Source organism: Mus pahari, chromosome 10 (assembly GCF_900095145.1).
Source record: "Mus pahari chromosome 10, PAHARI_EIJ_v1.1, whole genome shotgun sequence".
NCBI classification, from domain to species: domain Eukaryota; kingdom Metazoa; phylum Chordata; class Mammalia; order Rodentia; family Muridae; genus Mus; species Mus pahari.
Window position 1 is genome coordinate 86,422,120 of NC_034599.1, and position 27,660 is coordinate 86,449,779.

The window sequence follows — 27,660 nt, forward strand, 5'->3', positions numbered from 1 at the left end:
ATATCAGGGTCCCTTCAGCAGAATCTTGCTGGCATGTGCATTAGTATCTAGGTTTGGTAAGGAACCGCAAAACTGATCTCCAGAGCGGTTGTACCAGCTTGCAATCACACCAGCAATGGAGGAGTGTTCCTCTTTCTTCACATCCTCACCAGTATCTACTGTCACCTGAGTTTTGATCTTAGTCGTTCTGACTGGTGTGAGGAGGAATATCAGGACTGTTTTGATTTGCATTTCCCTGATGACTAAGGATGTTGAACATTTTTTTTTTTTTTTTTTTTTGGTGCTTCTCAGCCATTCAGTATTCCTCAGTTGAGAATTCTTTGTTTAGCTCTGTACCCCATTTTTAATAGGGTTGTTTGGTTCTCTGGAGTCTAGCTTCTTAAGTTCTTTGTATATATTGGATATTTGCCCTCTATCAAATGTAGGATTGATAAAGATCTTTTCCCAATCTGTTAGTTGCCTTTTTGTCCTAGTGACAATGTCCTTTGCCTTACAGAAGCTTTGGAATTTTATGAGGTCCCATTTGTCAATTCTTGATCTTAGAGCATAAACAATTGATGTTCTGCTCAGGAACAGAACATGTTCTCGTGGTTCTTCCCCCACTTTCTGTTCTATTAGTTTCAGTGTATCTGATTTTACGTGGAGGTCCTTGATCCACCTGGTCTTGAGCTTTGTACAAGGAGATAAGAATGAATGGATTTACATTCTTCTACATGATAACTACCAGTTGAGCCAGCACCATTTGTTGAAAATGCTGTCTTTTCCCCATACTGGATGGTTTTAGCTCCTTTGTCAAAGATAAAGTGACAAGAGGTGTGTGGGTTTATTTCTAGATCTTTAATTCTATTCCATTGATCTATCTGCCTGTCTCTGTACTAATACCATGCAGTTTTTAATCACAATTTCGCTGTAGTACAGCATGAGGTCAGGGATGGTGATTCCACCAGAAGTTCTTTTATTGTTGAGAATGTTTTCATGATCCGAGGTTTTTTGTTATTCCAGATGAATTTGGAAATTGCTCTTTCGATGGGGATTGCATTGAATCTGTAGATTGCTTTTGGCAAGACAGCCATTTTTAATACAGCAATCCTGCCAATCCATGAGCATGGAAGATCTTTCCATCTTCTGAGATCTTCTTTGATTTCTTTCTTCAAAGACTTGAAGTTCTTAATATACAAATCTTTCATTTGGTTAGTTAGAGTCACACCAAGGTATTATATATTATTTGTGACAATTGTGAAGGGTTTTGTTTCCCTAATTTCTTTCTCAGCCTGTTTATCCTTTGAGTAGAGGAAGGCCACTTATTTGTTTGAGTTAATTTTATATCAAGCTACTTTGCTGAAGTTGTTTATCAGGTTTATGAGTTCTCTAGTGGCATTTTTGAGGTCACTTAAGTATACTATCATTTCATCAGCAAATAAGATATTTTGACTTCTTCTTTTCCAATTTGTATCCCTTTGATCTCCTTTTGTTGTTTAATTGCTCTGGCTAGGACTTCAAGTACTATATTGAATAGGTAGGGAGAAAGTGGGCAGCATTGTCTAGTCCCTGATTTTAGTGGGATTGCTTCAAGTTTCTTTCCATTTAGCTTGATGTTGGCTATTGGTTTGCTGTAGATTGCTTTTACTATGTTTCTGTATGGGCCTTGAATTCCTGATCTTTCCAAGACTTTTATCATGAAGGGGTGTTGGATTTTGTCACATGCTTTCTCAGCATCTAATGAGATGACCGTATGTTTTTATATATATATATAGTATTATGTTGATGGTTTTCCATATATTGAACCATAAGTTTGTTTATATACTGGATTATATTGATGGTTTTATATTTATTGAACCATCCCTGCATCCCTGGGATGAAGCCTACTTGATCTTGATGGATGATCATTTTGATGTGTTCTTGAATTCAGTTTGCAAGAATTTTATTGAGTCTTTTTGCACCAATATTCATAAGGGAAATTGGTNTGAAGTTCTCTTTCTTTGTTGGGAATTTGTGTGGTTTAGGTATCAGAGTAATTGTGGCTTCACAGATCAAATTGGGTAGAGCACCTTCTATTTCTATTTTGTGGAATAGTTTGAAGAGCATTGGTATTAGTTCTTCTTTGAAGGTCTGATAGAACTCTGAACTAAACTCATCTGGTACTGGGCTTTTTTTACTTGGCAGACTATTAGTGACAGTTACTATTTCTTTAGGGAATATGGGACTGTTTAGATTGTTTATCTGATCCTGGTTNAACTTTGGTACCTGGTATCTGTCTAGAAAATTGTCCATTTCATCCAGATTTTCTAGTTTTGTTGAGTACAGGCTTTTGTAGTAGGATCTGATGATTTTTTTGGATTTCCTCGGTTTCTTTTGGTATGTCTCCATTTTCATTTCTGATTTTGTTAATTAGGATACTGTCTCTGTGCCCTCTAGTTAGTCTGGCTAAGGGTTTATCTATTTTGTTGATTTTTTTTTCAAAGACTTAGCTCCTCCTTTGGTTGATTCTTTGTATGTTCTTTTTGTTTCTATTTGATTGATTTCAGTCTTGAGTTTGATTACTTGCTGCCCTCTAATCTTCTTGGGTGAATTTGCTTCTTTTTGTTCTAGAGCTTTTAGATGTGCTGTCAAGCTGCTAGTGTATGCTTTCTCCTTTTTATTTTTGAGGCACTCAGAGATATGAGTTTTCTTTTTAGGACTGCTTTCATTGTGATCCACAAGGTTGGATATGTTGTGGCTTCATTTTCATTAAACTCTAAAGTCTTTAATTTCTTTCTTTATTTCTTCCTTGACCATGTTATCATTGAGTAGAGTGTTGTTCAGCTTCCAAGTATTTGTGGCCTTTCTATTGTTTATGTTGTTATTGCAGATCAGCCTTAGACTGTGATGACCTGATAGTATGTATGGGATTTTATCAATTTTCTTGTATATGTTGAGGCCTGTTTTGTGACTGATTTTATGGTCAATTTTGAAGAAGATAAGATGAGGTGCTGAGAAGAAGGTATATCCTTTTGTTTTAGGATAAAATACTCTATAGATATCTGTTAAATCTATTTTGTCTGAAACTTCTGTTAGTTTCACTGTGTCTCTGTTTAGTTTCTGTTTCCATGATCTATCCATTGATGAGAGTGGGGTGTTGAAGTCTCCTACGAGTATTGTATGCAGTGATATGTGTGCTTTGAGCTTTACTGAAGTTTTTTTTATGAATGTGGGTGCCCTTGCATTTGGAGCATAGATGTTCAGAACTGAGAGTTCGTCTTGGTAGATTTTTCCTTTGATGAATGCGAAGTGTCCTTACTTTCTTTTTTGATAACTTTAGGTTGAAAGTTGATTTAATTAGATATTAGAGTGGCTATTCCAGCTTGTTTTTTGGGACCATTTGCTTGGAGAATTGTTTTCCAGCCTTTTATTCTGAGGTAGTGTCTGNCTTTGTCACTGAGGTGGGTTTCCTGTATGCAGCAAAATGTTGAGTCCTTTTTATGTATCCAGTCTGTTAGTCTATATCTTTTTGTTGGAGAATTGAATCTACTGATATTAAGAAAAAAAGATTGTTGTTTCCTGTTATTTTTATTGTTAGAGGTAGAATTATGCTTCTTGTGTTTATCTTCCTTTTGGTTTGTCAAAAGAAGATTATTTTCTTGCTCTATCTAGGGTGTAGTTTCCCTCCTCGTGTTGGAGTTTTCCATTTATTTTTCTTTGATGGGTTGGATATGTGGAGAGATATTGTGTAAATTTGGTTTTGTCATGGAATATCTTGGTTTCTCCATCTATGGTTATTGAGAGTTTTGTTGGGTATAGTAGCATGGTCTGGCATTTATGTTCTCTTAGGGTCTGTATGCCCAGGATCTTCTGGCTTTCATAGTTTCTGGTTAGAAGTCTGGTGTAATTCTTATAGATCTGCCTTTATATATTACTTTATCCCTTACTGCTTTTAATATTCTTTCTTTGTTTAGTGCATTTGGTGCTTTGATTATTATGTGACAGAAGGAATTTCTTTTCTGTTCCAGTCTATGTGTTGTTCTGTAGGCTTCTTATATGTTCATGGGCATCTCTTTCTTTAGGTTAGTGAAGTTTTCTGTTATCATTTAGTTGAAGATATTTACTGGCCCTTTAACTTGAGAATCTTCACCTATTATCCTTAAGTTTGGTCTTCTCATATTGTCCTGGATTTCCTGGATGTTTTGAGTTAAGATCTTTTAGCATTTTGCATTTTCTTTCATTGTTGTGCCAATGTTTTCTATAGTATCTTCTGCCCCTGAGATTCTGTCTTCCATTTCTTATATTCTGTTGCTGATGCTTTCATCTATGGCTCCTGATCTCTTTCCTAGTTTTTCTATCTCCAGAGTTCGTCATTTCTTTATTGTATCTCCTTCTATTTTTAGATCCTGGATGTTTTTATTCAACCTGTTTAGTTGTGTTTTGCTGTAATTCTTTAAGGAATTTTTGTGTTTCATCTTTAAGGGCTTCTTACTGTTTACTTATGTTCTCCTGTATTTCTTTAAGGGAGTTATTTATGTCCTTCTTAAAATCCTCTATCAGCTGTTATGAGATATGATTTTAAATCCACATCTTGCTTTTCTGGTGTGTTGGGCAATGCAGGACTTGCTGTGGTTGGAGAACTAGGTTGCGATGGTACTAAGTATTTTTTTGTTTCTGTGGGTAAGATTCTTGCATTTGCCTTTCGACATCTGGTTATCTCTGTTGTTAGATGTTCTTGCTGTCTCTTGCTGGAGCTTGTTCCTCCTGTGGGTTTGTAAGCCTGTGTCAGCACTCCTGGGAGACCAGCTCTCTCTTGGTAGAACTTGTGTACAGAGGGTCCTGGAGCTGCCCAAGCTCTGGGTGCAGATGGCAACTGGATGGATCCTGTTCCAGCTGCTTCACTGTTCTTAAGCTCTGTTTGTTCCTCACTGCCCAGCACCAGACTATTATTGGAGGGAAAGTAGCTATCTCACCTCTGAGTCCAGGAGCAAAAGCACTCCTGGGAGAACAAGTCTCTCTCGGTGGGACCCATGCACAGTGGGCTGTGGATCAGCCTCAGCTCAGGGGTGCAGATGGCAGACGGAAAGAATCCTGACCCAACTCCTCCACTGTTCCTGTGTCTGCTCATCCCTGGCTGGCCCTGCTCCTCACAGTTTTTGGAGAGAAAGTCTCACCTCTGAGCCTAGGAGTGAAAACATTCCTGGGAGAACAGGTCTCTCCTGGCAGGACACTTGTGCAGCGGACTGTGGGACAGCCTCAGCTCATGCATGCAGATTGTGGACTAGAAGCAGCCAACTTAGTCTTAAATTTTACTTTTGTTCAGGGTTACTTGTATTTTTGCAACCTTTGCTTATGATCAGGCACAGCCTCATTATTGAAAACCAAGAGAGGAAACGTCTGTTGTGAATGTACACAATAAATTGAGTTCCCTTAAAAATGTTTAAGAATTACTGTAAATGTAAGGCAATGAATCATATTATTGTCTAATGTGTGTGGTACAGTAAAATATAGGGTATTATAATAAATCTCGGGTGGATTTATGTTAGTCCAATTAGAGTAGACTGATTAGATTTTTGGAAAGCAATGCAGTATTCTTCGATTTTCTTGGCCAAGAGAATTGTTTCTTGCTATTAATATCTCCCAAGTTTTGACAGCTAATTCTTAGTGAGTTTGTTCAATTGCTCATGCTGTTCCATTTTTTCCATGCAGGAAATTCAACCAAAATATTGTTTATGGGGGGGGGCATCTATAAAGCCTGAATTTGAAGCAATGGGGTTGATTCTAAAATAGTTTAATGTAGTGTCTGAATATGAACTACACATAGAACATCCCTGATCCTTGTCAGAGCGTATGAAAAGTCTCACATTGAAAGTGTATGCTTAAACTATATGCAGAAAACATGGTGAGCGATATGCTTCCTGGGATATGGAGTGGGTTGAAATGTGGAAATTAAAGAAGGTGAAGGGGGAGACATGGTCAGTGAGGTCAGCCGGTTCCTGTGCTCTGTATGTCTGGTTCCCGACCTGACTAATGGGGAAAGCTAATAATGGGAAAAAGGCAGGAGAAACTTGTCTCATCACAGAGGAGTGGGTTCTCTGTCCTTAGTTGGAGGCAAAGCTCTTGTTCTTTATCACCGTCACAGCTGGGTGGTCCCAATGGATGGCACTTCTCTTCCTTTTTCTTGCATTGGTCGGAAGATCAGTCATTCATCAGTTTGTTTCAGGAGCTGGCCAGTCTCTAATCACTGGGAAGTCAGATTCAACACACCTCTCTCTAGCATTAGGTCAGTTCTTAAATCATCAATCATATGGCAATAAGCAATATAAAATGAGAAATATGTATTATATAATAGTGAACAGTGGTCAGAAGGCATGAAATGCCTATGAGAACAGCAGAAAAAGGGAGAGTAATTAATTTATATATTTTTATATTAATGTTTTTATTTATTCACTTTACAACCTGATTACAGCCTCCCCTCCCTGCTCTCCCCCAAATCCCATACTTATGCTCCCTCCCAACCCTGGCACATCAAGTCACAGCAGGGCTAAGCCCATCCTGTCCCACTGAGGGCAGGCAAGGCAGTCCATGGAAAAGGGCTCTAAAGGCCCACAACAGAGTCAGAGACAGCCCCCATTGCAGTTGTCAGGGGACCCACATGAAGAATAAGCTGCACATCTGCTACATATGTGTAAGGGCTTAGACTCAGCCTATGCATACACTTTCATTGGCAGTTCATTTTCTGTGAGTCATCAGGGCCCAGGTTAGTTTATTCTGTAGGTCTTCTTGTGGTGTCCTTGACCCCTCTGGCTCCTTCCCCACTCTTCCCCATGACTCCCCGAGCTCTGCCTATTGTTTGACTTTGGGTCTCTGCATCTCTGCATCTGTTTCCATCAGCTACTGGATGAAGCGTCTCAGGTGACAGTTATTCTAGGCTGCTCTCTGCAAGGACAGTAGCCTAACATTACTAGTGGCTCTCTCACATGGGATGGCTCTCTCACATGGGATGGCTCTCTCACATGAGATGGCTCTCTTATGTGGGATGGGTCTCATGTTGAGCCAGTCATTGCTTGGCCATTCCCTTTGTCTCTACTCCATCTTTATCCCCACACTTCTTGTAGGCAGGAGAAAATTTGGGTCGAAGGATTTTCAGGTGGGTTTGTGTCCCCCTCCCTCCACTGGGAGCCCCACCTGCCTGGCCTCTTCAGACTCCATATTTCTAGTTGCTAGGAGTCTCAACTAGGGTCAGCCCCTAAGACTCCAGGGAGTCTTCCCCCATCCCAGAGCTGCCTCCCCCAACCAATTTCTGTTCCCTCAGGAAATGTGGTGGAGACGTTTTATATAAAATTTAATCCCCAAGTTACCTAACTCTATGTAAGGATGGCTATTAGTAAACAAATTTTCCCAAGATAGCTTGAGAAAATGTACATTAAATAGTGTGGATGATATGAGGTAACAGACAGGAGGAGAAAAAAGGAAAAATCATGTAACGTAAACAGTGTTGCACACATTATAACAACACACCACAGACTCAGAAATAAACATTAAATCACCAAATCACCTCTTCTAGCCAAATGAATGAAGGAAGGAAGGAAGGAATGAGGTTAAAACTGAATAGTGAAGGTCCAAAGTCCCTGCTCTGTTTCCCACTAGACTTTAACTAATCAACGAATTTATGCAGATGAAGCCACTTTTGATTTGTAGATTTTCCAGTTTCTCTCTGTAGTCTGCTTACCCAGGAGAGTCAGAAAGTGCTTTGCACCCCGGTGACTTTAGAATTATGTCTGTCAGAGGGAGAGGAGACACTGACCTGGTTTTCCTGTGATGTAGATGAGATGTTGCTTCTCACACAGCTCAAAAGTAACTCACAGCTTCTGCACTCCTTTTGATTTGCTATTCGGCACCGGAAAAATACAACAGTGTTGAGAAGAGAGGACTGGCAGACACTGTGTCTGCAGGCACCTCTGTGTGCTCAGAACCACTGTCAGGTGATTGACACTGTCTCATTAGCATCTGTTAAAGGAGACTCATTATTCAAATGACCTGTGCAGGAGAAAGATTTCTGTTCAGATGTAATTACAAACACTGAAAACCAGAGGCAATGTCCCATGGAGCCCAGGAAAGCAGCTGTGCCACCAACCAGGGCACTAGCCACTGTCCTCAAAGTCCTTTCACTGCAAAGTTGCATGCAAAAAGGCACCAGGATGTAACAAGCATAGTAATGAAGCTTCCGTTTGGAAATATGTGTCTTAGCTCACACCGGGACTGGAAAACATAGTGGATCTAATTTTTAAGCACACTATGAGAAAAAACAGCTGAAAAGTTGATATTCACAAAGTAAGTAAAGTATTTTTTTTTAAAAAAAAAAATGGTTCTCTCCATAAGATCTTAGAATGGTTATACCAAATAGTCATAGGCTTCAATTGTGTTTGATGAAACTGTGATATAACCCATTTATCATAGTTACGTGGTTTTAGGTTGCTAGGGCTAAAAACACTGGCTCCACTGTACATCTCCATGTAGTTTAGGAAGGTCATTTACTTCTGTCATTTCAACCTTTCAGTTTCTTGAAAAGGAGATGTTTCTTCATGAGTCATTTAGAGTTTGGGAAATTGGGTTTCCGGGTTCACATGGCTCAGGATATTTTCAGACCACCAAGTTGCTTGAATGTTCCCCTCAGTTTCCTGTGTTGTAAAATCATGGGCTACTTAGTACATCTCAGCTCTGTCCTGGTATACATCTCTATCGCTTATACTTGCCTAAAAATAAAGTGGCTGGGTCTGTTTATGCAGACCAAGGCTTTGGAAGACTGGCGTAATATGAGGTAGTAAATGTCTGATTGGTGACCATAGGAGCAAGACTTTCCTAATAACAGTGCACAAGTGTGCCCTTCCAAAGACCAAGTGCCAGTTGTTGGCTTTATAGAATTCAGAGAGTGGTAATTGCACATGAGCAAATGGAAGGGGGATTACACATATGAATAGAATGAGAGTCCTTTGTCTACCCAATGTGTTAGCTACTCAGTCTACTTGCTGTATCATAGGAGGGAGTGTGGTAATTGCATGAAGTGTTTAATATCACTAGGACATATTGATATACTGTTCTCCATATAAAGCCTGATGTGTTTCCCAAATGTGCAGTCTACCCCTGGGCACTATATTTATTAAGTGTAAAAAGTTTCCGCAATGCCAAGAGGTCAGCTTTCATAGAATAGGAATCTCTGCTTCCACTTGGTTTTGGAAAAGTCCTCTGGCTGGAGCAACAAGGAAAGTGCAGCTGTGCCTCTGCCAAAGCTCTCATCAGACTACCTCAGCCTTGACCTTCTGGACAAAGGCTGGCACATCAGATATCCTTCAGCAGACACACACAGGAGGCAGGGATTTGGTGGTTGGAAAACTCTGCAGTAAGCCTTTGCTCCTTAATTCCCTCCACAGAACCCTGGATTCCCTGATTCACTTGCTCACTTCTGTTCAAGGATGTGAGGACAGCTGCTAGAACCTGCCTGAGCAGCTCTGTGACTCTCTTTTCTCACTTCTCTGTTGGAATGTTGCTCTCGCTCTCGGTGTTTGAAATAGAGCCAGCCAATCACTCCTGTTTTGAGACTCAATTTCCATGCTCTTTGTAAATGCCCTCAGCCATCTTTGAATGATGTGCCTCTCAGAGGTGAAATGGAGCAGCACGCTTGGAAAGACGTGGCGAAATGAAGAAAATAAATGGCTTAAACAAAATGCGCTGCAGTGGAGAGATAAGAAAAGGTATGGAAAATATTCTGCCAGTCAAGTCTACAGCCTTTAAACTGAGTTCTATAGAGAGAAAGAAAAGCAGAAAAATGAAATAGAGAAGAGCTGCCAAATATGCGTGTTACAGTGTCCACTAAATTGAAAGCCCTTGTTAAGGTATGATAGAAATGTTCCTGTGAAGCTGGGAGTCGAGGTACTGTTGAATGAGCGCTGGGCAAACATGGAAAGCTATCTATCATGGCCCAGCAGCTCCGTTTATGAGCAAGCAAGGAAGCTTGTTGGCCTGGGTCCTAGAGTTCTGATCTTGGTGGGCGGCCTCCCAAAGGGTGGAAGTGGAAAAGCCTTTAGACTTTTGTCTTCATTCCTGCTTCATTTGCAAAGAACAGAGTGTGACTGTAGCAAGGCTGCACGGAGAAGGCAAACAGGTGCATCACTCTCACCACAGAGCAGGGCAATTGATTGGGACCAGTTATTAGGCTCATCTTTCAGTGCAAATTCATTTTCAGCAAGGACCAGTAACAAGAGCGTGCTGCAAGATTTTCGGTGGTGAGAGAAGTAAGTAGGGATTGCTCAGTTCTAATGAAAATGACTTTCACATTACCAGAGAATGAACCAGAGGTAATCAACTTGTTAATTCATTATGAATGAGAATGGAAGCCCCATTATGCCTCACAGTTACATTCAAACCAATATTAGACAATAGGGACAGGTGATATTCTACGGCTTTACGTGTAACTGAATTCTGACACAGATTTCTGAATTTGGTAATATTGTTCACCCATTCAAAACTTTGTAAGTTCCCCAAGCTTGTAATGGAGCTGTTTTTCAAATCCACACGTGCTATGCCCACATGCCTACTTCATAATCACTGTGGAACAGAGAAGTCTGCCTTTACTTATGACAGAAATATTTGAATCCATTGTCATGGCTCAAAAGTGAGATGTTTCCCAAAGGCTCATTCGTTTAAACACTTGGTCTCTAGCTGCTGCTGCTGGCTCGGACAGTTATGAATCCTTTAGGAGGTGGATCTTGCCAGCGCACATATATTACTAGGGATGGGACAATATTTTAGAGCCCTACTCTGCTCCCTATCTGTTCTCTGATTTCTGACTTTGGCAGAAATGTGACCAGCTGTGTCACATTTCTGCTGCATGTCTTTTACATTGTGATGGACTTTCATATTCCAACAAGCCAAAATAAACAGTGTGTCCCTTAAGTTACTTTCTAAAAAAAAAAAAAAAAAAAATCAGTATTCGGTCACAGCGACAAGAAAGTGACTAATAGATTCATAAAGTAAACAGAATGAGTGAGCTAATGGGCTAGTCTGAGGGCTCATTGGTTAAGAGCACTTACTGTTCTTCCGCAGGATATGAGTTCAGTTCTCAGAGGTCCACTTGTTATTCATATGTATTTTCACACACGTAACAAAAAACTACTAGTAGGAAGCATGCATTGAATTAACCTTTTCTAGGAGAATGCGAGAGTTTGAATGCCAATGCCGAGAAGTAATCTGGATTTCAATTTTCAGTGAAGGATTTTTCTATTTATAAAATAGGACACTGTGATAACTGAAGATCATCTGTTCCAATTTTATGCAAAGAACAAAATTTAAAGCTGTGAAATTTTGTTTGATTGGGATATAAGAGCGTTGTCCTCATACTTGGCTAGACACTGGAATTTCTTAGTGGCCTTTAAAAATATACAGACACCCAGGTCTTCGTCCAGAGACTGCTTTCAACTAGAACTAGGTGTGATCTAAACAACGGGTGTTTCACAAGGTGTCCAAAGGTGCCTAACGTTGGCACTTGCTGCAGCAGATCAGTAAGCAGTGCTCGCCCAGAAGGCAGTATCACTGTAAGCCCAGATTTGTATGCAGGAGTCAGTCTGGTGCATGTACTGTTATATCAGCATTGTCTCTTAGCAATCAGCATGTAGTGGCTACTTGTAACCTTCAATGTATTTTAATACTGATGACAGATCATACGGGAGATTTTTCTTCCAATCATAAGACATTATATGGATAGTCTATGACATTTTTACTCAGTTTAATGTCTTTATTGATAACCTTTATGAATATTAAGTGATATATAGTTAGCTAAAGATAGTTGGCTAGACCACATATAACAATGTCTATGCTTTTCAAGGGCAAAGAAAACCCAAATTGCTTTTCATAGTCTTACATTTGAGGAAATAATACAGGATAAAATGATATGAGAACATAAAGAATAACTTAATAGAATTTCTCTCTATACCCTCAGTGAAAAAACAAAATGACCCTTCTAAGTCATTTTCGCCCTCAGTACCCTAGTCTTCCCGCACCTTGCCCACTTCTCTCAGTCTTGATGATTGAAACATCCCCTGGAGATCTTGCTAACTGTCCTAGAGCTCACATTTACTTTAGTGACACCTTCATCACATAGGGCATAACTCTAGAAAGCCCAAGTCTGTGAATCATTCTGTCTTTCTCTGACGTGTCATGGGGTCGTGACTCTTGACAAGTCTAAATTCTGCTTTCCTGGAATTAGTCATTTTTCTGTTTTATCACTTACAGTCAACCATAGCTATGTGAAGATCTCAGGTTCATGTTTGCCAAGAGTTACTGTTCCTGATAAATGATATATGAGCAATTTCTTCACCCACGAAGGAATAATGTTCTCTCATGAGTAACTGCAAATACTATGGCTGTATCCTTGTCTATTTTCCTGTCATTATAATTTTTCAAAAGCAACTTAAGGGAGAAAAGGTTATTTCATCTCACAGCACAAGGGCCAAGCCTGTGAAGGCAGCAAAGTCAAGGCAGCAGGACCCTGAAGTATCTGGTCACATTGTACCCTTGATTAGGAGCCAGAGTGATGAAGGCCAATGAGTGAGTGCTTGGACTTGGTTATTTCTTCCCTTGATACAATTCAAGACCCCAAACCCCAAATGATGTCGTATGTTTTGTGTTTGTATCTTCCCTCTTCAATGAACTAAACATGATCTTTTGCAGGCATGCCCAAGGGCTAAATAATCCTGTTACAGGTGTGCCTGGAAGCTCTCTCCTAGTTAATTCCTGATCCTATCAAGCTGACAGCTAACATGACCCTTCACAACCTCCTCTTGAGTCATCTGGAAACATTTATAAGTGATGGAGTTTTCCCACTGTTTATGATCATGTAATATTGATGACTGACTTGGTGAGTACATCCTTTCTTAAGAGGTGATAATTGAATGGCCATATATTATTTTTGTGCTGGCAATATATAAACTAGTTTTAGATTATGAGGTATATTTACTTTCTTTTAAAAATAATGGTTATTAAGGTCATCAAACGTTATTGACATTCATCTATTATTTGCAGACCAAATAATAATATATGCTATTGTATGTGTGCATGTGTGTTATTTTAGTCATTATAAAAAGTCATGGAATTAATGCTATTATTATCTCTAGGTGTAGGTAGGGAAAGGAAGGAAGAGGGAGATAAGGTTTAAATTTCTGTAGTTTTATTCCAGAAAATGGTCTTTATTATTATATCTTTTTAGTGTGCACACATAGTGATGCCCTAACTAATAGAGTATGTTTTACATTTCATTTTTATTTTTGTCCAGCATTTAAATTCTACACATGACTTTGTCGGTCCGTTAGTTGCTGTCTTATTTATTTTTGCTGAGAGTTTTCTGCTGGGTATGAGTTCCCTCACCTGGAAACTTACTGATAAGTAGGGCTCACTCTTTCCTTCCTTCTTTCCTTCCTTCCTTCCTTCCTTCCTTCCTTCCTTCCTTCCTTCCTTCCTTCCTTCCTTCCTTCCCCCTCTCTCTTTGTTTTTCTCTGTTGCAATCTGTTTCTTTTGGAGCTCTGCTTCCATTTTGAATTCTTTCCTTTGCAGAAGTTTCCAAACAGAAAACTGTCTCTAGAACTCTCTCCACCTTGCACCTCCTTATTTTTTTTAGCAGCTACTCCAAATTTGACATTTTTATGCTTGCTTTTTCTTTAACACAAAAATTATATTATTTTATTCTCTCAACTTGCTTTGCAATGAAGTAACTAAAATGAAACTATGATCAATATATTTATGGAAAATTTTAAATGTTCAGACAACTTTTTATATCCTATTAAAATTATTTTTCACTAAAGTGAAACTTCTTTGTTTATAATTGATTGTTACATCTATGGCTGATTCACATGTGCATTTGAGGGAAATTATTTCACTCTCTATAACCACAGATTTCTGCTTCAGATGAAAATTGCAGATAACAGAAAAACAGGAGGGATTCATTATGGAGACTTGTACAGCAATCAACAACTACAATAATATATGGAATGTACCCTATTTTCTGTTTCTTTTCTGCCCTCTCTATGACACTGTAGAAGGGTGACACTAACCTGAATGGAAGTGAAGCACTGTCCAGGACTGCATACAAAGTCTCCTGTCCCAGAAGGATGGCATGGGCTTGGGTCTTTGCATCTAAGGATTACCTTTGTCAAATTGCCTTTTCCTATTCCACTAATCTCAGAGACAGCAATATTCTACTGAGTTTATTAAAATTAGCAATTTTGCCATCCATAACTTCACCAGTTGTATTTTCTGTCTATTGTGAATAGAGCAACAGTGAAGAGATGAAGAGTATTTCTGCAGTAGGAGTCCCTTGGGTATATGACCAAAAGTGATATAGGTGGATTATGTGAGAGACCTAGCTCTAGATTTTAGAGGAACATCCACACTGATTTCCACAGGGGCTGATCCAGTTTGCACTCTCACCAGCAGTGAATAAACATTCCCTCTTTTCCCCTCACATGCCAATATTGATTGTCATTTAATTATTTGATCTTGTTCATTCTAACTGGGGTGAGAAAGTCTCAAAGAATTTTAATTTGCATTTCTACTGATGTCGGGTATTTAAACATATTTCCTAGCAATTTGTATTTCATCTTTTGAGAAATCTCTGCTTAATTCCATGCTGCATTTTTAAATTGCATTATTTGTTTTCTTGTTTATTTTCTTAAAAATTTTGTGCAGTCTAGATACTTCCCCTATTAATACATAGTTAGGAAAGGATTTATACCATCCTATAGGCTGTATCTTCATTTCAATTGTGCCCTTAGCTACACTGATCTATTTATTTTTATGAGATTCCATTTATCAACTGTTTTTCATAATGCCTGTGCTACTGTGGTCTTTTTTAGAAAGTTCTTTCCCCGGCCAATAAGATCAAGCATACTCCCCACTTTTTCTTCTTTGAGCTTCTGAGTGTCCGGACATATGTTGAGATCCTTGGTCTATTTGGAGTTAATTTTTGTGCTGGATGAGAAATAAGGGTCTAGGGAAATTCACAGGCTAAAATGAGACAACTTCGTTATGACCCCTCCTTTCTGACGATCAGGGATCATCATCACAGACAGGGAAACAGAAAGATTATAAGGGCCAGAAGCAGTGGATGGCTACAAGAAGTGTTTTCTGGACACAAAAGAGCAGCTGCACAGAACTCATGAGAGTTGGGACAGCAATTACAAGACCTGTGATCTCTAAAATTGTGAAAATTCAAGCATGGAGACTAGAGGTGGGTTGGTAATACAAACTTCTACACTTAACTGAGGAACTATTGGCAACTGGTAGCTTTCAGGAACGGGAGAGTCACTTTTCTTCAGATGTGTGACTCCAGGATGATTATCCATGCTCCCGGTAGATGGTGATACATTCATGAGCATATGTGCAACACAAATTGGATTTACATAGTTTTGTTTTCATTTTTTGTTAGAGAGGGCTTTTTTTTTCTCCCCAAATGAGTATAGTATAGATACCACCATGGATAAAGTCACCCAAGTGAGAAAAATATGTATTAACATGACATGACAATCTGTATATGTGTTGTTGGCCACTTGTGGTGTTCTCTTATTTCCTTGAAGTTTATTCATTTATTTTCTTTTTTTAATTTCATCTAAAAGTACTATATTTAGCATTCTTTTCTCCTCCTACCTTCCTTCAAATCCTTCCATGCCCCCTTATTCCTCAAAATGACAGCCTGCTATAATGTAATTATTTTTGTTACACACACACACACACACACACACACACACACACACACACACACACACCCTCTCCTGGGTTTATTTAATGCTACTGATATCTACTCAGTGCTGATCTCTTGAGACTGGATAACCTCTCAGGGGACTAGTGTCTGGTGAATCCTCTCTGTGTCTCTGTCTCTGTCTATGTCTCTGTCTCTCTGTCTCTCTGTCTGTCTGTCTCTGTCTCTGTGTGTGTGTGTGTGTGTGTGTGTGTGTGTGTGTTTCTGTGGCTCTCTCTGTCTTTCTGTTTGTCTCTAGCTCTGTCTCTCTCTCATAATAATGTGGGTTTATTTCAATGCAACAGAACAGAATAGCTTTGAAGTCTTACGAGATTTTTAAAACTATGTTTTCTTTAAACCATTTTCAGTCTTACATCTATTCTGAAACAAGATCACACCACACAGTCTATCTGGAAATTTCAGGCTGGTGGCTCAGTCTGCTTAAAGTCAAGAACATCCAGCCTGCACTTCACAATTACTGCAGGTTCAGGTGTGCACAACCATGTATGATGCACCTTTCCTCTTTCTCAATAATTTACAAGAGTTATTTTGAGACATAAACATAGATTTCAATACTATAAACATACTGGAGTCTGTATATTTTGCACACTTTCTTTATTTTTCTTTTATTGAAACTAGTTTTTATATGATACATTTTGTATTGAAACTTCTCCCAGTTTTCATCAGCTCCCCTCCTATTCTGCTTAACACCCTTTCTCTCTCTCATTAGTAAACAAATAGGCATCAAAGAAATGTTAATAAATTAAAATAAGATAAAACAAAAGCAAACAAATTTAAATAAGACAAAACAAACAAATTGTAGGAAAGGAGCAAAAGAATAAGCATGAGAAACACATATAGATGCAAAGATATACATGTTTTTCACATAGGAATTCCATAAAAACACTATACTAGAAGCTGTGGTATATATATATATATACATATATATATATATATATATATGTATATATATATATGTATATATATATATATATGTATATATATATATATATATAAAATGCCCCAATACAACATTATGAGACAAAGAACCTCCAAAGATGTCATTGAGTTCATTTTGTGTTGGCCATATACTGCTAGGCATGGGGCCTACCTTAAGTTTGGTTTATTTTCCCAGTGAGACTTTCTTGAAAAAAAAACTAAAATTTCTTTTGCACGTGGTTATCAACTGGAGCTAGATTTTAGGTTAGGGATAGGGACTTGTGTTCATTTCTCCTCTAGGCTCTAAGACTCCATCCAGTGTGGACGTGTGCAGGCCCTGTGCTTGCTTCCATAGTCTCTGTGAATTCATATGTGCATTTGCCCTGTTTGAAAGGCCTTGGTGTCTTCCACTCCCTCTAGCTTTTATATCATTTCTCCTTCCTCATCTACAACATAGCCTCCTGTGCCCTGCAGGTAGGGATTTAATGGAGATAGTACATTTAGGTGTGGGTATTTCATGCTTTCTCCGTGTCTGCACACTGTCTGTCTGAGAACCTCTGTGTGTGTTCCCATCTGCTGCGGGAGGACAGATTCTTTGATTCTGGCTGAGCAACACCCTGATCTGTGATTATAGCAGAACGTCATTAGGAATCATTTTATTGCTATGTTCCTTTAGCAGGATAGTAGTATTTGATTTTCTGCTAGGTCCCTGAACTATCTAGTCTCAGGTTCTAGCATATTCAATCACTGCCAGACATGGGTTCCTTCTCATGGGGTGGGTTTTAAGTCAAATCAAATATGAGTTGGTTGCTCCCACAGACTTTGTACCAATAATACACCAGCGTATCTCGCAAGCTGGTCACCACTGCAGATCGAACGTTTTGTAGATTGGTTGCCATTTACTTTTCTCCTTTGGGAGTTGTGCAGAATATCTTCTAGTATCATGAACATTAATACATAGGGGTGAAGGCTTTAGGTAGGGACCATTTTTTCTTCTCTGTATTCAATGAGCAGTGCAGGCATTGCCTTCAGTAGTAAGGCCTTGCTGTCATGAGTTGAGAGAAATGAATAACCTTAGCAAGAGCCTAGCTTGTTTAGGGATTCCCATTGAATCCCTTTGAATAACAACTTGATTAGATGTGATCCATTCCCAGTACTGGAAGCTTAGTTTGGCAAAGGGAGATTCCAGTTGGGGCTCTGTTTGATCCACTGGTTCCAGCCTCCACTCCCTAGCCTTGATGAGGTTTGGGAGCTATACTTTTCTGTGGGTTTAAGGATAAGTATTTAAAATATAGTTGGGAATTAAACTTGTTGGGGAAGTACCAGTAGGAGTTGAGTGGAGAAGAAGATGAGATACAGGCTATATGAATATAGAAAAACTCAAATATATGTCCAGGGGGGATAAAATAAGGATCGCCAAGTATGATGTTCTTAAGGTCAGTGTACCCCATCTTTTACTGGCTTGAGTATGTGAGATAGCTACTTTTCTGAAAACATCAGAAAATGAAGAGATATGACTCTAATAGCCATGGGTCTTATATATATTTAAAATTAAGAAAAATGACCTTAATAGCCTTTGGTCTGACGTTAGGTTTATTGCTGTTAGAAAAATAAAAACAAGGAACTTTCTCTATCCTCACACGGTATTCAGACAAAATCTTTTATGGGGCCATTTCTCTTTACATGGTGGTTTACTAGTGGGCACTGTCTAAGTCCTCTAATGCAATTTAACTTTAGTCTCATATGATATACCAGAAAAACAAGAAAAATGTCCACATAGCAACCCCCTACCTCTTAGAGGATGCATCTTCTGAAGATTCAAGTGGTTTTTTTTGTTTGTTTATTTGTTTGTTTTTTTAAGAAACCCTAGACTGAAGCAGTCTCTGCTTTTTGGAAGCCACTACTTAGGCACATATTTCTCCAGGGTCAGCACATAGAGACTGATATGGCTCTGGTCCAAGTGAACAAAGCTACATCTTAGAAAAACAACCGAATTTGACACTGTCACCCATGTGGTACTGATTTTGTAGGGATGAAGAATGCAAGACTGAAGGAGTCTTGCATAGTGCCTAAGGGCAGACAATGTGTGACCAGATTGGTGGTCCTGCAAAGAGGTCCTGAATGCCCACTGCATGAAATTGTGAAAGTAGGGCCTCATTTGCAGTGGGGCCCCCCGAATATTGGAGATGGCAGGACCATGATTCACGAGAAAGCTGTGTGTATCACAAGCTTCAGGGTTGAAGGAACTGGGCTATCTAAGACATGAGGAACCCAGTTGGTTATGTTATGTGCTTCAAATGCTGGACTTAGAGATACCTGCAAGATTTGGTATTTGCCTTGCTTGATAATGTTTTTTCTTGGCTCTAATAATCTCTTGGGATTCTCAGATTCTTTCTTTTTAAAGCAAGAGTATTTAGTCTGTGCCATTATATGTTGGAAGTATGTAACCTGATATTTATTTTATAAGAACTCATATTTAAGGGAAATGGAATGACATAAATTAGTACCATGAACTGAAGAATTTTTGTGTCAGGCCTGGCTATGTCTTTTAGGGAAGGAATATGAAAACTTTGGGACTTTTGACTGGAAGAGTGGTTGAACTCTGTAAGCAAGGTTTAATGGGCAATCCTTCTAGGAGCTTAGAAGGCAGTAATGTGGAGAACAATATGGACTGTGACAGCCCAGCTCAAGAGCTTTCAGAGGGGAAGAATATTAAAAACTACCTTTGTGATATTTTGGCAATAAGTATGACTGCTTCCTGCCCTCGTCCAAAAATTTGTTAGAGGTGAAATTGAAGAGTTTTGGACTAATGTAAACAACAGAGGAGATTTCAACACAGCCTAATGTTGACTGTCATGTGGTTATTAGTGACAATTCTTATGCAGATCTATAATGAAAAGGAGGAAGCAAGACAAAGAGAAATACAAAATGTACAGTTTGGGGCAAAAAGGAGAATCTATGTATTTTTGTTGGAGCCAAGTCCTTTTTTTCATGAAAATAATGTTTAAATAAAAACTAGATTCAAAATGGAATAAAGGGAGTAGTGCTCTCAGATCTAGGCAACACAGCAAGCAACTAAGCTTCCAACTTGTGCAAAGGTGAAGCTCATTCTGGACACTGTTTCAGAGGTAAGAAGTTGATGGCTGTGCCATCAACAGCTCAATCAAAGCTTATGCAAATGTAGTTCCTGGAGAGGGCTTGATTTCAGCCCAAGCAAGCAGAAGAACGTGACAGGTTCTGCCACATGATTTTGTCTTCAAAGTCAAGTATGTTCCAGTAAAGGAGCTGTGCCATCCACCCCATGGATAAGGAAAGCCACGGATGCCAGGAACTTGAGAGAGGAGTCCCTGCATGAAGACTTGGCTATGCCATTGTGTGAAGCTGTGAAGGTGAATCTTGTATTGTGTTGGTGTCCCAAAGATGTTGGGGATTCCAGAGCCATGTGATATCTACCAAGGATAGATGCAGATGAGGTGCAGAACCAGCCTGTGAGAGAAATGAATCACGATCTATAAAGCTGGAAGGAGCAGGAAATCCAAAGAGCTATTTAAGTCAGGATTTGGAATGTTCCCTGCTGGGTCTCAGTTTTGCTTTAGTCCAATACTTCCTCACTATTGCCTCCTCAATATTGTCCCCCTCTTTTCTCATTTGAAATGGTAGTATATGATTTCTGCCATTGTATATTGGAACTATATGGTTTGATTTGATTTTACAGCGGGTTACAGTTAAGAGATTTCCTTGAATTTCAGAAGAACCTTTGGACTTTTAAACAGTATTGGGATTATAAAGAACTATGGGGACTGTTGAACTTGGACTGAAGGCACTTTGCATTATGATATAGCTACATGACCATGGGGCCTAGGGAAGGGAATGTGATGATGTGAATGTGAATGTTCTCCACAGGCTTATATATTTGCATATTTGGTACCTAGTTGGTGGAACAGTTTAGGAAGGATTAAAAGGTATGGCCTTATTAGAGGAGTTTTATCACTGAGGGTAGGCTTTGAGGCTTCAAAGACACATGTCAGGTTCTCCCCCCTCTCTCTCTCCATCCCTTCTGTGTCTTCTGCTGGAAGATTGAGATGTAAACTCTCAGCTAACTGCTCCAATGACAATCATTGACTAATCCTATGAAACTATAAGCAAAGTCCTAATTAAATGCTTTCTTTGAGATAGATGATAGATAGATAGATAGATAGATAGATAGATAGATAGATAGATAGATAGATAGATAGACAGACAGACATACAGACAGACAGACACAGAGAGGGTTGTGATGACTAGTGTACTTATTAGAAGTTCATGTGAAGACACACAAAGACATAGAAATGGAAAAAAAAATTCCATCTAACAGTTCAGAGCAGACTAGAGTAATGTAACCACTAACTAAGGCTAAGAAAAGTCTAGGTCTGATGGAAACACTGGATGGATTCTTTCCTAGACGCAAAGGAGAATTTAACTGTCAGACTTTGAAAGAGTACAAGGTACTACTGGTACCTTCATTTCAACCTTCTCATCTATTGAACAGTGACAAGAACTGATGTATTTTAACAAACCAAACATAACAAACTTTATTAAGGAGGCCTCAAGAAAATATGGGGAACTGTTAAAGCACTGGAATACAGAGAGCTTGTACATCTACTTAGACCCCCAGAAATACCAATTTAACATTGCAGATGTGATTTTGATGCAGTCTTGAAATCAAATCAAATACATTTCTCCAGACAAAATTATTTCATGCCTCTAATGAGAAATGTGCTCATGGGTTACCAGCTGACTAGGATTTAAGACTTATGAGTATAGTTCAAATATTAGTGACAAATATCAGCATGGATTGCCATAATCCCAAGCTATGGTAGTTAACACAAGATGTCTAGAAAATTTACTCCTCTGGCCCTTTCTTTCTCATTCCAGTATAGTTTGCCATTTTACCAATCCTGGAAAGGTAATTAGTGCTATGTTGTTAGTTGAAATAAACTGCACTCATGTATATGCTCTTTTTGTTTCATTCTGTAATTCTGTGTCCACTATACTTACTTGGTTATAATATTTTTAAATTTAGTTAAGTTTGTATTATAATAATTATCTGAATAAAGTCCTTTTTTATGGATGCGTGATAACAGTCTATATTCTAACACAATTTATTTATGGTTCAAAATTGTATCATTTGATCCTCTTTAGATTTATGATCCATCTTCCAACTATACTACATCTTCATCCTGAACACTTTTTTAGTTTGGTAAGAAAGGATGGCCCTCAGCAAAACTTCATTCACCTCATGTCCCATGTGTGGCTCTCTCTTTCCTCTGTCCAAAATTCACTCAGTCTTCAATGGAACATTTTTATTCATGGACTTATGCACGTCCTGACTTACCCCCAGGTCCTTTACTGAAATTCCATTGCATTTAGTCATCTACTGTATTAAGCCTTTGATTATCTTTTCTCCATATGTCAGCACACACTGTTAGAGGCAGTGCCGTTATGTGTTTACCAGCACAATACCTTAAACATGGAACTTGATCGTCTTTAAGAAGAACACAGCTTTTGCTTCTCCGTACCTCTCTCTCACTGTTCTCTCTTGCTTTTCATCTGTGCACTTAGACATCGTGTCCCCAGATCTAGAGGACTTTGGTACCTCATTACAGAGAGACTAGGAGCTTCTGCTGTCAGGAGCTTTGTTCTGTACTATATTAAAACCCTGTCTGCAGTCCTCAGCTCAGCTGTGTGCGTAGGTGTGTATACATATGGATCTAATCTTTTTTTAAGTGAATCAAAAATAACCCATTTGATTATGTGAAAAGCCAATTAAATAATAGCACAAATTTACATTTGTGTACTTTAGAGATTTTAAGCATTTGTATGTGTGTTTATAATTATCTGATAAGATAATTATGACTTTTATGAGGAAACTGAGTCCCAGAGAAGGTAAATGCCTGGAAGAAATGATTCCGTTCCACAAAGCTTGGCTTTTGTCTTCACATCACATGAAGAAGTCCTAGTCAATATAATTCACACATGTTCTTGGTTCCCAGCATAAAGAAAAACAACTCTAAAACTGCTGCAGGCATTTTGATGGAACATTTTGCTACACTGTAGTGCAAGTAGGAAAATCTCTAGTTAGCTTTGCAAATTGTCTGCAAGCATTTTATCTGGAAATATATCATTTCATTTATAAAATTATCTTCACCTCTTACCAAACTCATCAATTTTTTGCATTTTGAGTTGTTCTCCATTTTTCCTCTTGCTTTTCCTCTCATATGATTAAGAATAATACACACATTGTCTTTACAGGGTACCCTCATGCACACACACAACAAATTATTGTTAAAATGAAAGTAACAGGTATATATATATATATATATATATATATATATATATATATATATATATTACATTTCCATTGCCAGATATTTTCATATCTACACTATACTTATGAATCTCTTTATTTTTATATCAGTGTCATGCCAGACACAGCTCAGTTATTTTATAGCAGACTGAATAAAGAAAGTTAAAATATGTCATAACAACACTAAAATGTGTTAGAACTTTGCTCAGTCTTTCATAAGATTAGAGACCAATGAACAAACTGACATTCAAGATGTCAGAAATTTAGGAAGCCCAGCTTCCATAAATCAAAAATTAGTTATGCTGTGTGTGAGCTTTTACTTGGTTAATATCTATATAGCTTCACATAAGTAAACAAACTTCACTTAGTTATAGGTACAAGGAGTAAAGTTTTACCAAATTGAAATTTTTAACAGAAACAGAGACTTCTTTGTGGACCAGAGTTTAATGGGTGCTTACATTCTGCAATCTATAGTAGTCTAACTTCTTACACAGACAGCACATTGTCTTCCTTCCAAATGATAGCTGTGAGATGGGTGTGCTCTCCTCTCAGCTCAGGAGCCCTAGCAGCCATTTACCCCCAAAGTCAGACAACAAACAGCTGCTGCCCTAATTCCCCAGTTGTTGTTCACAGCCTGTGTGACCCTTCTCTCTCCAGCATAGTCTCGCTTTCTTTTTCATGCTTTTACTTATTTTTGAGAATTTCATACAATATATTTTCATCAAATTCTTTCTTTTCCTCCAACTTCTTGATCCTTGTCTTTACCCACCCAAGCTAATATGCCTTCTCATTTTGACAAACCAAATAATTCAGAGAGAGAGAGAGAGAGAGAGAGAGAGAGAGAGAGAGAGAGAGAAGAAGAAGAAGAAGGAGGAGGAGGAGGGGGAGGAGGAGGAGAAGAAGAAGAAGAAGAAGAAGAAGAAGAAGAAGAAGAAGAAGAAGAAGAAGAAGAAGAAGAAGAGAGAGAGAGAGAGAGAGAGAGAGAGAGAGAGAGAGAGAGAGAGAGAGAGAGAAAGAGAGAGAGAGAACTGCCCTGGAGTGTGGTTGATATAGTGTCATCTTCACTGATATTTCTCTCTCTGAGACTAGAGATGGTTCTTGACTAGAGATGGTTCTTGGTGTCCACTTTTTTTGGTGAGGTGATTTTGTCTGACTTGAACTTGTGTGGGTTGTGTGCCCATTGTCAAGGGCTCTGTGTGTTCATGTGTTCATCAGTCTTATTGTGTCTGGAAAATGCTGTTTCCTGGATATTGTTCACTGCTTCAGCCCCTCACATTCTCTCTGCCTCTTCTTCAGTGTAGCTCTATGAGCCTTGAGGGGAGTGGTATGGTAAACATGTCTCACTTAGGGCAGGGTACTCCACATTTCTCACTCTCTACACATTGCCGACTTGTAGAGATCTATGTTACTTGCCATCTACTGCAAGAAGAAGCTTCTCTGGTGAAACTAGAGTAGTGCAATAATCTGTAGGCATAGCAATATTTCATTAAGAGTCATTTCACTGCCACATTCATTTAGTGGGGACATTATAGGAGATTTTCTTCTGGTCTGTTCTTAGGTGTCAGAGGAATGGAAAGTAAAGTGACCTTGAGATTTTATCATAGCCCAATCAAAATAGCCAAGGTTAAAAAAACAAATGAAAGAAATATCTTCAAGGACTCAGGGGAAGGGGATACATATTCACTGCTGGTGGGGGTGCAACCACTATGGCAGTAACTATGGATGTGTCTCTAAAAGATGAAAATAGGTCTATCAAAAAATTTAGCAACAGCCCTCTTAAATAGACACCCAAAGGACTCTTTATCTCACTACAGAGGAGTTTGCTTATCAATATTCATTGCTGCTTAATTCATAATAGCCAAAATTGGGAAACAGCTTAGATGCTCCCTCATCAACTGATGAATGGATAATGAAAATGTGGTGCATTTAGATAATGAGAAATTATTCAGCTTTTAAGCAAAATAAAATGAAGAGATGTACAGGTAAATGGACGGGGATAGAAAAGATCATCCTGAGTGAGGGGTAACAGACCCAGAACAGAGCATTGCATGCTTTCTTCTATATGTAGATGTTAGCTTTTATCTTTAGACATGTGTGCTTCATTTAGAATATCCATAGAAGTTAGGAAGTTAGCAAAGGAGCAAGAAGAAGAATTATCTTCCAAGGAAGGTAAAGTAGAGCAGAGGATCTTAAGAGACATGGGGGAAATCAGATCATTAGATGAAGAGGTGACTCGAGGCAGGGTAGGGGATACATTATTGGAAGAAATGACTCTTCCTTGTCTTTGATAAACTCATCTTTTGTGACACTTGTATGGGTCTCAAAATCTACAACATTGTATTATCATTCTCTTATTCCACCCTGAGAGAAAATGAAAAGTACAAATAACAACAACAAAAAAAAGTAGCTTTTAAAACTTTTCTTTTGGGGGCGTGGAAAAGAAGAGGTTTATTTCATCTTACAGTTTTTAGTCAGTACATCATCCAGGCAAGTCAGGGAAGGAAGAGAAAACAAGAATCTGGAAGTAAGAATTGATGCAGGGGGTCTCAGTCTGCACCCCCAGGACCTCCAGTAAGAGGTGACACCACCCATAAAGTGATTGGTCCTCCCACATTAATCAAGGAAATGAACAACAAGTTTGCCCACAGTTAATCTGATAGACACACTTTCTCAATCCCTCTTCCCAAATAACTATAGCTTGTGTCAAGTTGACATAAAACTAGCCAGTATAGTTTTTAGCTCAAGGAACGCTGGGCATCAGGAGCATCTCTAACAGCTATTGTTTAATGAGTCAAAATTTCCCAGTGCCTAGAAGCTTATTTAAAAGCATTTTCACATTAAAGCCTTACTGTTAACTTGGACCCTATATAATACTGATCTAATGATATTTCAACTCTGCTTCAGAAGTATAAGACAGGTACATCCCTTAAATGTCTCAACATTACTGTTTCTTTTTTCTTTTTTTAATTGTGAAATCATCACCACCTTTTTTTTTTTTCCCCTTTGGGTTTGATCTTTTTAGAGACAGACTATGTTTTGTAATAAAGGTACAAACATGTTAAAATTCACCAAACTATTTGTTAATTATTTTGTTATTCAACCTGTGGTTGAAAATTAATACTTATGGTAGTTCATTAAATGGAGAAGACATGTATTTCTATATGGTTAAAAAGACAAAACTAAGATATGAAATTGTGGGCAAATATTTAAGGACTTAATAAAGCATCTGCCTATCATACAATGGGAGTTGAGGGAAGTGAGTTGGATTACTGTGAGTCCGGTGGAAAAGAGAAGCTCACAGTTACCCTGGATTGAGTGATGTGAGCTGCAAGGCAAGAAGAAAAGAATCAACTCCTGAGAGTCCTGGATGCGATGTGGACTGGGAAAGAGATTCTGGGCATCATCCTTGCTTAAACCCTCCAAGCCTATCACACAGGAGCAGACATTTCTTTGGAAGGTTAGATAAAAATATAAATTCATGATGTTATTAACAATATTCTGATTCTTCACGTAAGCCAAACACGCACAAAAACAGAAACAAAAAAGAACTAAAGAAGTAGCTAATGGCATACTCACTCTGTCTTCTGGGAAGAGGAAGGAAACTGATGGAGGACAGCATCCTTGATGATGTGCCTTGTCAGCTGTAGGGATGCGGAGCTCCACCGGATAGAGAAGACTGACCTCAGCAGACACTTGCAGAGTCCTTGGAAGTCTGCTTACAAGGGCTTAGCTGTGGCAGCTTTCAGCCTCAGCTTTTCTGTGGTTTTCATGTTTATTGATGTAAGATTTAAAACCTGGTCTGACTTGAAAAGAGGAACTGTGGGCTGGTGAGATGGCTCAGTGGGTAAGAGCACCCGACTGCTCTTCCGAAGGTCCAGAGTTCAAATCCCAGCAACCACATGGTGGCTCACAACCATCTGTAACAAGATCTGACGCCCTCTTCTGGAGTGTCTGAAGACAGCTACAGTGCACTTACATATAATAAATAAATAAATCTTTAAAAAAGAAAAGAAAAGAAAAAGAAAAGAGGAACTGTCTTAGATATTCAGACCCAAAGTAATCAGTTGAGAGGGTCAACGGACAACTCCAGGGAGTTGGTTGTCCCCCTCCATCATGTGAGCCCATGGGAGTAAATTTAGGTCATCAGACTACAAGAAATAAGTACCTTACCTGCTGAACTATCATGATGGCCCTTCATATTCTGTATAAATATTGCTCATGGCATTCTTATTATTCTTTTATGATAGTCTATAAACTCTATTGCATTTAGGATACACTAATTTTGGCACTCTTTAATTTAAGGTTATTTTGAGTAGTTAGTAGCTGTGATAGGAATAACAGGTTTCATTATAGCACTTACACACACACACACACACACACACACACACACACGCAAGATATTTTGACTGAGCTAACTCTACCTCCCAATAGCCTCCCTTTTTTCCTCCTCTTCCCCCCACTTGTGTCTTTCTTAGTTCTTAAATCATCTCTTTTAATTTTCAAGTCATTTAAAAATGTTTCCCATGTAAGAGAAAATGAAATACTTGGTTTGGAGAATCATTTATTTTATTGGGAATGCCTATTTCTAATTCCACCATTTCCCAGCATTAGGCATGAATTTTTTTAATGGCTG